Source organism: Aegilops tauschii, chromosome 1 (genome assembly GCF_002575655.3).
Source record: "Aegilops tauschii subsp. strangulata cultivar AL8/78 chromosome 1, Aet v6.0, whole genome shotgun sequence".
NCBI lineage: Eukaryota > Viridiplantae > Streptophyta > Magnoliopsida > Poales > Poaceae > Aegilops > Aegilops tauschii.
The window spans coordinates 307,526,400-307,541,612 of NC_053035.3; positions in this window are offsets into that span (position 1 = coordinate 307,526,400).

A 15,213-nucleotide genomic window follows, 5' to 3' on the forward strand; every position below is an offset into this window, starting at 1 on the left:
ATCTCCGGTGCTCCGTGGGCTTCTTCTAGTGCAAAAACGGTCTCTGTGAAATTTCAGGTCAATTGGACTCCGTTTGGTTTTCCTTTTCTGCGATACTCAAAAACAAAGAAAAACAGAAACTGGCACTGGGCTCTAGGTTAATAGGTTAGTCCCAAAAATCATATAAAATAGCATATAAAACATCCTAGATGGATAATATAATAGCATGGAACAATCGAAAATTATAGATACGTTGGAGACGTATCAACCGCACATGCGGCACATCCGAGGTTAGCACACGTACGGCTCGGCGGTGTCCTCTCCTTCTTGATCCAGCAAGGGAGGGGGAGGAGGTAGATGAGATCTGAACCAACACGACGGCGTGGTGGTGGTGGTGGCAGCGAAACTCCGGCAGGCCTTCGCCAAGCGCGTAGCGGTGGAGAGGTGGGATTGCCACTTTTTCATCAAGCATTAATGTGTTCACACATTAGAGTTGCTTTAGCTCAAATTTTAGAGCAAAGCTCCCGATAGATGTGATATCTCCCCAAAGAGGGATGAACTAACCTTGGGTTTTGTCGATGATGACTTCATGTAGATAGTGAAGATGTGGATGCTCAATGTTGATGTAGTCCATCCAGAGTTCGGAGTAATCCTTTGGAGTTTTGGACTTTCAATACCTACATGGGTTAGTCCCACAAGGAACATACAAGGAGATCCATAGACATAGAGTGAATTGCACATATGATGATGTCCATGAACGCATTGAGTTAACTTGTCCCTTGTCTAACCAACAAGAGGGTTTGTGACTCCATGAACTAGTGCAAGATGTGAAAGTTGGTTGCACAAATCCTTGCCAAAATGAATATGACTGAAGTATGTTGGCGGAGTCACCCTCAAGAACACTCTATTTCTTCTGTGGGACCCACATAAACTTGATGGGAATCCTTGGAGTTCTAGTTGAACTTGATGAAGTAGAGCTTGATGAAGTAGAGCTTGATGAAGTCTTGGGAACCCATTTGACCATGGGTTTAGGAGCTTCTTCAAATGAATCAATCTCTTCTTGAAGCTTATCCTTGCCTTTTTATCTTGTGGTCTTGTGGTGGAAGATCATCTTGAGCTTGTGTTCCCTTAAAAGAAGTGGGGTCATGCTTCTCTTGTTGAGGAGCAAACTTCATCTTGGGATATTGATCTTCTTCCCATTAATCTCCATTGGCATTGAACTTTCGTTCAAAACCAACACCTTGATTCTTCCAGTGTCTTCCTTGCTTGCGTACAATTTCCTCAAATTGCGTACTTCTGGCAAGACTCTTGTAAACACCTTTCTCTATAATTCCCTTCAATTAGCTATTTTCTTGCTCAAGTGTAACTTGTCTGAGATAATCGTTAGTGGAATCAAGAGAATTACTAGGAGCAACAATATTGGATTTTGCATGGTTATTGTTACTACTAGAAGAAGAATGTTTCTTGCTCTTGTTACTAGGTTAACTCGTGGCATGTAAGTAGTCAAGAGGAGACATTTGGCAATGTAAGAAGAACTCTTCTTTCGAAGATCATCGTTGATTGCTTTTAGAAAATCATGCTCTTGCTCTAAATTTAGTTTCTTGAAGCGTAGCTTCTCATGAGTTCTTAGGAGCTCTCTATGATTCTCTTGAGTTGTTTCATGAGCTAACTTAAGAGTGTTTAGTTTTTTAGTTAGACGCTCAATCTCCTTCTAATCATTGTCATTCGTTTCATCTTGATTAGCATGATTACTAGCAAGTTCATTATAGCTCACATTACTAGTTTTATCAAGAAGCAAATCATCATCACCTAGAAAATCATCATCGTCACTATTGAAATCAAGATACTTTGGGTGTGATACCTTGGGGCCTTTAGCCATGAAGCATCTTCCAATTCCTTCATTTGGAGAATCAAATGTGTCGTGGGAGTTGGATGACACTAGTGCAAGACCGGCAACACCTTCATCTTGAGTATATTCGGAGTCGGAGTGATAGCTTCTCTCGGAGTAGTTGCCGGAGTCGGAACCGGAAACCCATTCACCAACATAAGCTTGATGTCTTCGTCTTGTGTAGCTCTTTGATGACTTGTCCTTCCTTTCCAAACCCTTACTTCTTCGAGAGGGTCTTCATTCATAACGATCATCTCTACTCCTTCTCTCACTATGAGGCAATTCATCTCTTCTACTTCTCCTTTTTGGTGAGTCTTCTCTTTTCTTGTCTAGGGAGTCGTACACTCATTAGAGTAGTGTCTGGGTCTTCCACAATTGTAGCAATTACGATCACGACTAGAAGATCTTTTCTCATTGTAGGATCTTCACCTAGAACTTCTAACTTTGCTTCTACTCTTGTAGAATTTGTTGAAGCTTTTCACCTTTAAGCTCAATTCTTCATTGGAGACTAGCTTGTCACTTGATGTTGTAGGAGCATCACTTAAAGCTTTGTACGCACCACCTGACTTGTTGTGGAGCTCTTCCTTATCCTTGAGTGACATCTCATGAGCAACAATTCTACCAATGACTTCGGTGGGCTTGAGATCTTTCTAGTTGGGCATCATTTGGATCAATGTGCGCACAGTATCATATTTTCCATCCAAAGATCTAAGGATCTTCTTGATGATAATTTTTTTGGTCACCTCTTCACTTCCTAAGCCGCCAATCTCATTTGTGATGAGAGCAAGCCTGGAGTACATTTCGGCGACTCCTTCACCATCCTTCAATTTGAACTTGTCAAGTTGACTTTGAAGCACATCCAACTTGGATACCTTGACGGACTCGGTACCTTCGTGCATATCAACCAAAGTATCCCAAATTTCCTTTGCATTCTCAAGATGGATGATTTTTTTGAACTCTTCGGGGCACAATCCATTGAAGAGAATATTAGAAGCTTGAGCATTGTATTACAACTTATTCAATTCTTACGCGGTCGCTTGACGGTCCGGTTCTGTACCATCTTCAAAGAAATCACCTTGCAAGCAACTATGAACAATAGCCCAAACGGCGGGGTTATGACCAAGATATGCATTTTCATCTTATGCTTCCAACTAGCAAAATTTGTACCATCAAAATAAGGACCTCTATGGTGATAGTTACCCTCACTAGACGCCATACTCTCCTAGGTTGTGAAACCAAGTCTATGGTTGATGGGGAACGAAGCATGAAAATCAAAAAAAATCCTACGAAACACCGAAGATCTAATCTAGGAGATGTATAGCAATAAGACGGGAGTGGTGTCTACATACCCATGTAGACCAAAAGCGTTAACGATCTAGAGATCATGGTTGGCGTAGTCGTACTCGCATCGAGATCCAATCCGATCCAAGTACCGCACATGCGGCACCTCCGAGTTTAGCACACGTACGGCTCGGCGGTGTCCTCTCCTTCTTGATCCAGCAAGGGAGGGGGAGGAGGTAGATGAGATCTGAACCAACACGACGGCATGGTGGTGGTGGTGGCATCGAAACCTCGGCAGGGCTTCGCCAAGCGCTTAGCGGTGGAGAGGTGGGAGAAGTTGGGAGCGATGCAGGGCAAGGGTGGAGGAATCAGGCTGCCCTCCCACCCACTACTGCAGGATGCTACTAACGTGACACTACGATCAGAGACCCTTCCACGAAACTGTGTGTGATGCAATAATCACAAACGGTGGTGTAAAAACCGTCAAAAAAATGCAAAACATTTGCGATTACGAATGCATCAAACACGGTTCAGATTTTAGTTGTGTGTGCGATGCAGGGCATACGGTTCAGTTCAATTAACTATTTGCGATGAGGAGGAACAAAAGAAATGGGCAGCCAGATGAAGGTGCGGCGATATACATCATACGGTTCACTCGGATGAACTATTTGTGATTAGCCAACACAAAAGAAACGGTCAGCCAGATGAAGGTGTGTATGATATATGGCATGCGGTTCACTCGGATAAACTGTTTGCGTTGAGACAAGAGAACAGAAACGGTTCAATATAACAAGATGTGTGTGATACGCGGCAAACATGTTTGTAATCAGAAATGTGTGTGAAGACCGATAATAACACAGACGATTGCTACTAATAAGACATGTGTGTTGTGCGATGGGATTGCATACAGAACAACATATATATATATATATATGTGTGTGTATGTATATGTATATGTATGTATGTATATAGCGCCTCCCCCGGCCACGGGAAGTTGATCGGGGCCTCACCGTGCTCCGTCACCATCGTTCACTTCGCTTGCAGAAGCCGGAGCGAGCAGATCCGCCTCGAAGCCGACGCCACGACCCCGTCCTCACCACCTCCGTTCGCCCTCGTCGTCGTCTCCGGCCACTCCGACCCCCCCCCTCGAGCCCGCTGCCACCCCCACTAATCTAATTAAAACATTTAAAGTTGATTAATTAGTTTAGTTAGACCCTGAATAGTGGGCCCTAGCTAGGTTATTAACCAATTTATTTAAGTTTAAACTGTTAAATTAACTAAGTCACTCACAGAATGTCCCCACACCTCAGGGTTGACCCTGGTCAACTCAGTTGACTTGCTGACGTCATGCTGATGCAGCATTGACGTCATAATAGCTTTTCCGGGATTTAAATAATTCCTAAAGGATTTAATAAGTTCAGAAAATGTTTAAAGCTTTGAAAATTCTTATAAAATAATCCGTAGCTCGGATGGAAAAACTTTATGTATGAAAGTTGCTCAGAAAAATCCAACAAATCTGAATACACGGTCCGTTCATCTGGCACATGCCCCTAGCATGCTGAACATGGAACCGTCCCCTCTCTTTCGTCTGTCCGGAAAAAGCCAAACGCCGGGAAAACTGAAGGAAATATGCCCTAGAGGCAATAATAAAGTTGATTTATATTTCCTTATATCATGATAAATGTTTATTATTCATGCTAGAATTGTATTAACCGGAAACTTAGTACATGTGTGAATACATAGACAAACAGAGTGTCACTAGTATGCCTCTACTTGACTAGCTCGTTGAATCAAAAATGGTTAAGTTTCCTAGCCATAGTCATGAGTTGTCATTTGACTAACAGGATCACATCATTAGAGAATGATGTGATTGACTTGACCCATTCCGTTAGCTTAGCACTTGATCGTTTAGTTTGTTGCTATTGCTTTCTTCATGACTTATACATGTTCCTATGGCTATGAGATTATGCAACTCCCGAATACCGGAGGAACACTTAGTGTGCTATCAAACGTCACAACATAACTGAGTGATTATAAAGATGCTCTACAGGTGTGTCCGATGGTGTTTGTTGAGTTGGCATAGATCGAGATTAGGATTTGTCACTCCGATTGTCGGAGAGGTATCTCTGGGCCCTCTCGGTAATGCACATCACTATAAGCCTTGCAAGCAATGTGACTAATGAGTTAGTTGTGGGATGATGCATTACACAACGAGTAAAGAGACTTGCCGGTAACGAGATTGAACTAGGTATTGAGATACCGACGATCGAATCTCGGGCAAGTAACATACCGATGACAAAGGGAATAACGTATGTTGTTATGCGGTTTGACCGATAAAGATCTTCGTAGAATATGTAGGAACCAATATGAGCATCCAGGTTCCGCTATTGGTTATTGACCGAAGATGAGTCTCGGTCATGTCTACATAGTTCTCGAACCCGTAGGGTCCGCACGCTTAACGTTCGGTGATGATCGGTATTATGAGTTTATGTGTTTTGATGTACCGTAGATTGTTCGGAGTCCCAGATGTGATCACGGACATGACGAGGAATCTCGAAATGATCGAGACATGAAGATTGATATATTGGACCATGTTATTCGGACACCGGAAGTGTTCCGGGAGGTTTCGGATAAAACCGGAGGGTTGCCGAACCCCCCCCCCCCCCCCGGGAAGTTATTGGGCCCTTAGTGGGCTTTAGGGGAGAGAGAGGGCAGCAGCCAGGAGGTGCCCCCCCCAAGGGAGTCCGAATTGGACTAGGGGAGGGGGGCGCGGCCCCTCTTTCCCTCTCCCTCCCCCTCTCCTTCCTTCCCCCTCCTAGTAGGACTAGGAAAGGATCCTACTCCTACTAGGAGGAGGATTCCTCCCCCCTGGCACGACCTCTAGGGCCGGCCGGCCTCCTCCTCCCCTCCTTTATATACGGGGGAGGGGGACCCCATAGACACACAAGTTGATTGTTTAGCCGTGTGCGGTGCCCCCCTCCACAGATTTCCACCTCGGTTATATCGTTGTAGTGCTTAGGCAAAGCCCCGCATCTGTAACTTCATCATCACCGTTATCACGATGTCGTGCTGAAGAAGCTCTCCCTCGACACTCAGCTGGATCTAGAGTTTGTGGGACGTCACCGAGCTGAACGTGTGCAGATCGCGGACGTGCCGTACTTTCGGTACTAGGATCGGTCGGATCGTGAAGACGTACGACTACATCAACCGCGTTTTCATAACGCTTCCGCTTTCGGTCTACGAGGGTACGTGGACAACACTCTCCCCTCTCGTTGCTATGCATCACCTAGATAGATCTTGCGTGTGCGTAGGAATTTTTTTGAAATTACTGCGTTCCCCAACAATATGATTAATTGAACTTTAATTTATCATGAACTTAGTCCTGATAGTATTTGCATAACTATGTTGTAGATCAATAGCTCGCGATGTAGCTCCCTGTTTATTTTTTGATATGTTCCTAGAGAAAAACTATGTTGAAAGATGATAGTAGCAAAGATGCGGACTAGGTCCGTGATCTGAGGATTATCCTCATTGCTGCAGAGAAGAATTATGTCCTTGATGCACCGCTAGGTGACGGACCTATTGCAGGAGCAGATGCAGACGTTATGAACGTTTGACAAAGCTCGGTATGATGACTACTTGATAGTTTAGTGCACCATGCTTTACGTCTTAGAACCAGGACTTCAAAAACGTTTTGAACAACACAGAGCATATAAGATGTTCCAAGAGCTGAAATTGGTATTTCAGACTCATGCCCGAGTCGAGAGGTATGAGACCTCTGACAAGTACTTTGCCTACAAGATGGAGGAGAATAGCTCAACCAGTGAGCATGTGCTCAGAATGTCTGAGTACTACAATCGCTTGAATCAAGTGGGAGTTAATCTTCCAGATAAGATAGTGATTGACAGAGTTCTCTAGTTACTATCACCAAGTTACTGGAACTTCGTGATGAACTATAATATGCAAGGGATGACGAAAACGATTCCCTGAGCTCTTCGCGATTCTGAAATCGGCGAAGGTAGAAATCAAGAAAAGCATCAAGTGTTGATGGTTGACAAGACCACTAGTTTCAAGTAAAAGGGCAAGGGAAAGAAAGGGAACTTCAAGAAGAATGGCAAGCAAGTTACCACTCCCATGAAGAAGCCCAAAGCTAGACCCAAGCCTGAAACCGAGTGCTTCTACTGCAAAGGAAATGGTCACTGGAAGCGGAACTGCCCCAAATACTTGGCGGATAAGAAGGATGGCAAAGTGAACAAAAGTATATATGATATACATGTTATTGATGTGTACTTTACTAGTGTTCATAGTAGCCCCTGGGTATTTGATACTCGTTCAGTTGCTATGATTAGTAACTCGAAACAGGAGTTACAAAATGAACAAAGACTAATTGAGGACAAGGTGACGATGTGTGCTGGAAGTAATTCCAAGGTTGATAGGATCACCATCGCACACTCCCTCTACCTTCGAGATTAGTGTTGGACCAAAATAAATGTTATTTGGTGTTTGCGTTGAGCATGAATATGATTGGATCATGTTTATTGCAATACGGTTATTCATTTAAGTCAAAGAACAATTGTTGCTCTGTTTACATGAATAAAACCTTCTATGATCATACACTTAATATAAATGGTTTATTGAATCTTGATCGTAGTGATACACATATTTATAATATTGAAGCCAAAAGATGCAAAGTTAATAATGATAGTCCAACTTATATGTGGCACTGCCGTTTAGGTCATATTGGTGTAAAGCGCATGAAGAAACTCCATGCTGATGGACTTTTGGAATCACTTGATTATGAATCACTTGATGCTCGCGAACCATGCCTCATGGGCAAGATGAATAAGACTCCGTTCTCCGGAACAATGGAGCGAGCAACTGACTTATTGGAAATAATACATAGTGATGTATGCGGTCCGATGAGTGTTGAGGCTTGCGGCGGGTATCGTTATTTTCTGACCTTCACAAATGATTTGAGCAGATATGAGTATATCTACTTGATGAAACATAAGTCTGAAACATTTGAAAAGTTCAAAGAATTTCAGAGTGAAGTGGACAATCATCGTAACAAGAAAATAAGGTTTCTACGATCTGATCATGGAGGTGAATATTTGAGTTATGAGTTTGGTCTTCATTTAGAACAATGTGGAATAGTTTCGCAACTCACGTCACCTGGAACACCACATCGTAATGGTGTGTCCGAACATCATACCGTACTTTATTAGATATGGTGCTATCTATGATGTCTCTTACCGATTTACCACTATCGTTTTGGGGTTATGCATTAGAGGCAGCTGCATTCATGTTAAATTGGGCACCATCTAAATCCGTTGACACGACACCGTTGAACTGTGGTTTAGCAAGAAACCTAAGCTGTCATTTCTTAAAGTTTGAGGTTGCGATGCTTATGAGAAAAAGCTTCAACCTGATAAGCTTGAACCCAAATCGGAGAAATGTGTCTTCATAGGATACCCAAAGGAGACTGTTGGGTACACCTTCTATCACAGATCCGAAGGCAAGATATTCGTTGCTAAGAATGGATCCTTTCTAGAGAAGGAGTTTCTCTCGAAAGAAGTGAGTGGGGGGAATGTAGAACTTGATGAGGTAATTATACCTTCTCCCGAATTGGAAAGTAGTTCATCACAGAAATCAGTTCCAGTGATGCCTCCACCAATTAGTGAGGAAGTTAATGATGATGATCATGAAACTTCGGATCAAGTACTACCGAACCTCGTAGGTCAACCAGAGTACGTTCCACACCAGAGTGGTACGGTAATCCTATTCTGGAAGTCATGTTACTAGACCATGACGAACCTACAAACTATGAGGAAGCGATGATGAGCCCAGATTCCGCAAAATGGCTTGAGGCCATGAAATCTGAGACGGGATCCATGTATGAGAACAAAGTATGGACTTTGATTGACTTGCCCGATGATCGGCAAGCCATTGAGAATAAATGGATCTTCAAGAGGAAGACGGACGCTGATAGTAGTGTTACTATCTACAAAGCTCGAATTGTCGCAAAAAGTTTTTGACAAGTTCAAGGTGTTGACTACGATGAGATTTTCTCACTCATAACGATGCTTAAGTCTGTCCGAATCATGTTAGCAATTGCCACATTTTATGAAATCTGGCAAATGGATGTCAAAACTGCATTCCTTAATGGATTTCTTAAAGAAGAGTTGTATATGAGACAACAAGAAGGTTTTGTCAATCATAAAGGTGCTAACAAAGTGTGCAAGCTCCAGTGATCAATCTATGGACTGGTGCAAGCATCTCGGAGTTGGAATATACGCTTTGATGAGTTCATCAAAGGATATAGGTTTATACAGACTTGCGGTGAAGCCTGTATTTACAAGAAAGTGAGTGGGAGCTCTACAGCATTTCTGATAAGTATATGTGAATGACATATTGTTGATCGGAAATAATGTAGAATTTTCTGGAAAGCATAAAGGAGTGTTTGAAAGGAGTTTTTCAAAGAAAGACCTCGGTGAAGCTGCTTACATATTGGGCATCAAGATCTATAGAGATAAATCAAGACGCTTGATAAGTTTTTTCAATGAGTACATACCTTGACAAGTTTTTGAAGTAGTTCAAAATGGAACAGTCAAAGAAGGAGTTCTTGCCTGTGTTGCAAGGTGTGAAGTTGAGTAAGACTCAAAGCCCGACCACGGCAGAAGATAGAGAGAGAATGAAAGTCATTCCCTATGCCTCAGCCATAGGTTCTACAAAGTATGCCATGCTGTGTACCAAACCTATTGTATACCCTGCCCTGAGTTTGGCAAGGGAGTACAATAGTGATCTAGGAGTAGATCACTGGACATTGGTCAAAAATTATCCTTAGAGGACTAAGGAAATATTTCTCGGTTATGGAGGTGATAAAGAGTTCGTCGTAAAGAGTTACGTTGATGCAAGCTTTGACACCAATCTGGATGACTCAGAGTCTCGATCTGGATACATATTGAGAGTGGGAGCATTTAGCTAAAGTAGCTCCGTGCAGAGCATTGTAGACATAGAAATTTGCAAAATACATACGGATCTGAATGTGGCAGATCCGTTGACTAAACTTCTCTCACAAGCAAAACATGATCACACCTTAGTACTCTTTGGGTGTTAATCACATGGCGATGTGAACTAGATTATTGAATCTAGTAAACCCATTGGGTATTGGTCACATGGCGATGTGAACTATAGAGTGTTAAATCACATGGCGATGTGAACTAGATTATTGACTCTAGCGCAAGTGGGAGACTGAAGGAAATATGCCCTAGAGGCAATAATAAAGTTATCATTTATTTCCTTATATCATGATAAATGTTTATTATTCATGCCAGAATTGTATTAACCGGAAACTTAGTACATGTGCGAATACATAGACAAACAGAGTGTCACTAGTATGCCTCTACTTGACTAGCTCGTTAATTAAAGATGGTTTAGTTTCCTAGCCATAGACATGAGTTGTCATTTGATTAACGGGGTCACATCATTAGAGAATGATGTGATTGGCAAGACCCATCCGTTAGCTTAACACAATGATCGTTTAGTTTGTTGCTATTGCTTTCTTCATGACTTATACATGTTCCTATGACTATGAGCTTATGCAACTCCCGAATACCGGAGGATCACTTAGTGTGCTATTAAATGTCACAACGTAACTGGGTGATTATAAAGATGCTCTACAGGTGTCTCCGATGGTGTTTGTTGAGTTGGCATAGATCGAGATTAGGAATTGTCACTCCGATTGTCGGAGAGGTATCTCTGGGCCTTCTCGGTAATGCACATCACTATAAGCCTTGCAAGCAATGTGACTAATGAGTTAGTTGCAGGATGATGCATTACGGAACGAGTAAAGAGACTTGCCAGTAACGAGATTGAACTAGGTATTGAGATACCGACGATCGAATCTCGGGCAAGTAACATACCGATGACAAAGGGAACAACATATGTTGTTATGCGGTTTGACCGATAAATATCTTCGTAGAATATGTGGGAGCCAATATTAGCATCCAGGTTCCAGTATTGGTTATTGACCGGAGATGAGTCTCGGTCATGTCTACATAGTTCTCGAACCCGTAGGGTCCGCACGCTTAACGTTCGATGACGATCGGTATTATGAGTTTATGTGTTTTTATGTACCGAAGGTTGTTCAGAGTCCCGGATGTGATCACGGACATGACGAGGAGTCTCGAAATGGTCGAGACATAAAGATCGATATATTGGAAGGCTATGTTTGGACACCGGAAAGGTTTCGGACGAGTTCGGCATTTTCCGGAGTACCGGGAGGTTACCGGAACCCCCCGGGGAGTTAATGGGCCTTAATGGGCTTCAGTGGAAGAGAGAGGAGAAGGCCAAGAGGAGGGGCGCCCCCCAAGCCCAATCCGAATTGGGAAGGGCCCCCCCTTTCCTTCCTCTCCCCCTTCCCTTCCTTTCCCCTCCTAGTTGGACTACGAAAGGGGGGATACCTACTCCTAGTAGGACTAGGAATCCCCCCTTGGGCACGCCATAGGAGGCCGGCCTCCCCCCTCCTCCACTCCTTTATATACGGGGGAGGGGGCACCCCATAGACACACAAGTTGATTCTTAGCCGTGTGCGGTGCCCCCTCCACATATTTCCACCTCGGTCATATCGTTGTAGTGCTTAAGCGAAGCCCTGCGTCGGTAACTTCATCATCACCGTCATCACATCGTCATGCTGACGAAACTCTCCCTCGGCCTCAGCTGGATCAAGAGTATGAGGGACGTCACCGAGTTGAACGTGTGCAGATCGCGGAGGTGCCGTGCGTTCGACACTTGATCGGTTGGATCGCGAAGACATTCGACTACATCAACCGCGTTACTTAACTCTTCGCTTTCGGTCTACAAGGGTACGTGGACACACTCTCCTGCTCGTTGCTACGCATCACCTAGATGGATCTTGCGTGTGTGTAGGAATTTGTTTGAAATTACTGCGTTCCCCAACAGATCCTTGCTTGCGAGTACTTTGGATGAGTACTCACGGTTGCTTTGCTCCCTCTTTCCCCCCTTTTCCATTCTTTCCGGATGTCGCAACCAGATGGTGGAGCCCAGGAGCCAGACGCCACCGTCGACGACGACTACTACTACCACGAGGGTGCTTACTACTACGTGGAGGCCGCCGACAACCAGGAGGAGTTAGGAGGCTCACAGGCAGGAGGCCTTGCCTTTTCGATCGATGTTGCTTTTGTGCTAGCCTTCTTAAGGCAAACTTGTTTAACTCATGTTTGTACTCAGATAATGTTGCTTCCCTGACCCGTTTGTATTCGAGCTTATGTATTCGAGCCCTCGAGGCCCCTGGCTTGTAATATAAAGCTTGTATTATTTTAATTTGTGTCTAGAGTTGTGTTGTGATATCTTCCCATGAGTCCCTGATCTTGATCGTACACATTTGTGTGTATGATTAGTGTACGATTGAATCGGGGGCGTCACACAATGGGACGTCTTGAGCGTGGCTCCTCGCGTGCAGCCTTACATGCTCACATGCCTCAAGTTGCATTGCTCAGGCCTGGTTGTGGAATACTAGCCGATTCGAGCATTCCTCCTCGGCCAAGCCCGGAGGTGATTTAAGGTCGGTGTGGGTCAAGATTTTGGTGCAAGGTAGGCAACCAAACAGGCCGAAACTGCACCGTGCGGGTCTAGTTGGACCTAATGTAGGCTACCAAAAGCGTCCCAAACACCCGCATGGTTGGTTATCGTTTTGCACAAAGCCCCTGGGTTGGGTGGGAGGGTGACCTAGCCCTTAGATTACATATCCAATGGACGAGTTTCCAAGTTTCCATTGGGAGACAGGTTTGGATAGTTTCTTGACTGGTCCAACCCTATCATCCAGCACCTGAATGAAGATCTGAAAGGATGTTCTTATGACCCAACATATTTAGTCATAAGTTTAGCACTACTTTGCACTGTATAATGTATTGTATGATCTCTCCAGCTTTCATTGTCGTTGCTTGAAGTCAGTGACAGGGAACTTGCCTTGAACATGAGCTATCGTAAAAAATGTTCCTAATAGCAACTATCTGAAGAACATTAGAATCTTCCATCCGACTTAATCTTGCAACAATAATAAGAAAATAGAGTATCATTCTTTGCTAACTGTTCATTTTTTAGAGTACTCAAAATGCGTCCCATCACTAAAAAAGATAGACTACTAATGATACACGTTTGTCATAGTAGGTCACTTTTTCTGCCACCCATGTACATCCATGACATTTTTATGTTAGAATCGAGATAATCATATCTATGTTATTGTAAATGTCTTTAATGGCAACATGCTTTGTTTCATCATGGAAGTGTGCACTTCCATGATAGAATGTGTAATGGAAGTGGTTTCATCAAGGGTAACCGACTCTGGACACCATCGACGCATGACAGCCTCTGTATTAGGTGGCCATTAAGCTAATGAGTGCGAGTTCTAGATCCGATACCCATTGACAACGTAGCCTTATTCTAATCCACTACATGCCGAAATCCTATTGGCCAAAGGGTGTCACGTATTGGTTGTTCATTGGAACAAGTGTCACACATACAATGAACCACATGCGCCTATTAATTAAAGACAGGTGGCATGGCTCAATAGAGTATCGTTTAGTTAAAAAAGTGAGTCCAATCAAAGGCCTGGTTAAAGCCCATCGGCCTAAGTCAAACCTTAGTGGATTTTACCTATGGAAGGCCTTTAACGACCTGCTTACATATAGTCCATTTATGGCTCGGGTTCACATGACCTGCTAGGACCTTTGTGAATTTGGCTCATTACTGGCATGTGGGTTACTCAACATGTGGCCCCTTGTGTCTCTCGGCCCATTAACGGGTCATGGTGACATTTGGGTCATTAACGACCCGTGGTGTCTTTTGGCCCATTTTCAGCTCGTGGCATCTCTGGGCCATTTTCGGCCCATGGTGTCTATGGACCATTTGCTATCTGTGGTGTCTTTTGGCCCATTTGCTGTCTGTGGTGTATTTGGGCCCATTTACGCTCGCCGTGTGCTTGGGGCCATTCACGATATGCTGTATCTTTTGGTCCATTCGCGTCCCTTTGTGCTTTCGGCCTATGTCCCATGGTGCTCCCAGGTCGTTTGAGGCCCATGGTTATTTCGACCCATTTATGGCCAATGGTCTGGCTCGTTTACTGCCAATGATACATTTGGTTCATTAGCGGATGACGGGAAATGACATACAATAATTAACAATAAGCGTACGCTTTTACAATAGGAAATTACATAAATTACATTCATTGTGCATCAATGTTTGCCACAATGCAAATAAATGCATTAACAAAATAAGTCCAAAGAACTGAGTCCACATCAATGCAGCTTAAAAAGGTTAACCTTAGCCCGAAGCTGTTGAGAAAGTTGATGAAACTGCCCTTGTTTGATGCTTATATCCTCGAGCTCCAACTGGTTAAAGATAGTGTGCGCAATTGAGTTCTCCATGATCTTCCTTGGAGATTCGACTTACGGCCGGAGCAGAGATGAACCATGTTTTGCTTGAAACTGAGACTGAAGAAGTCGAACTGATTCAGGCGGCGACTTCAACGAGCTTGTGTCATTGCTAGTGGCGAGTATGTCGAACACAACATCAAGACATGACTTTGGGATTGTCTCGCTATATTCAAAATGTTTTGTCTTCTTAGCTGCATCAAATCTAAGAGGACCCAATGGGTTTGTATCACTATCTTCAAGAGACTTTGCCATCATATATGGGTTAGCAATATGAAAGATAAACAAACAGACAAATAACAGGTTTTGCATGTATATAAACAATTATGGTCACTTTACTGTCGATTCCATATCATTTCATACTGGCAAATCAAGAGATACAATTTAAAATAGAACGAAATTATTAAGATCATCGTCCAGATCAGTTAAGACAAAGGAGGAAATGACACGGTGCATGTGTGTGCAGCTTCACCGCACGGCTGGAATACAGATCAACAACAGAAGCATAAATCCAAGGCTAAATAATACCATAGACTATATTTTGATTAATATGCATGGTATGAATAGACAACTATTTGTACAACTGAAAACTGAAACCGGCATTTGATGTAAAAC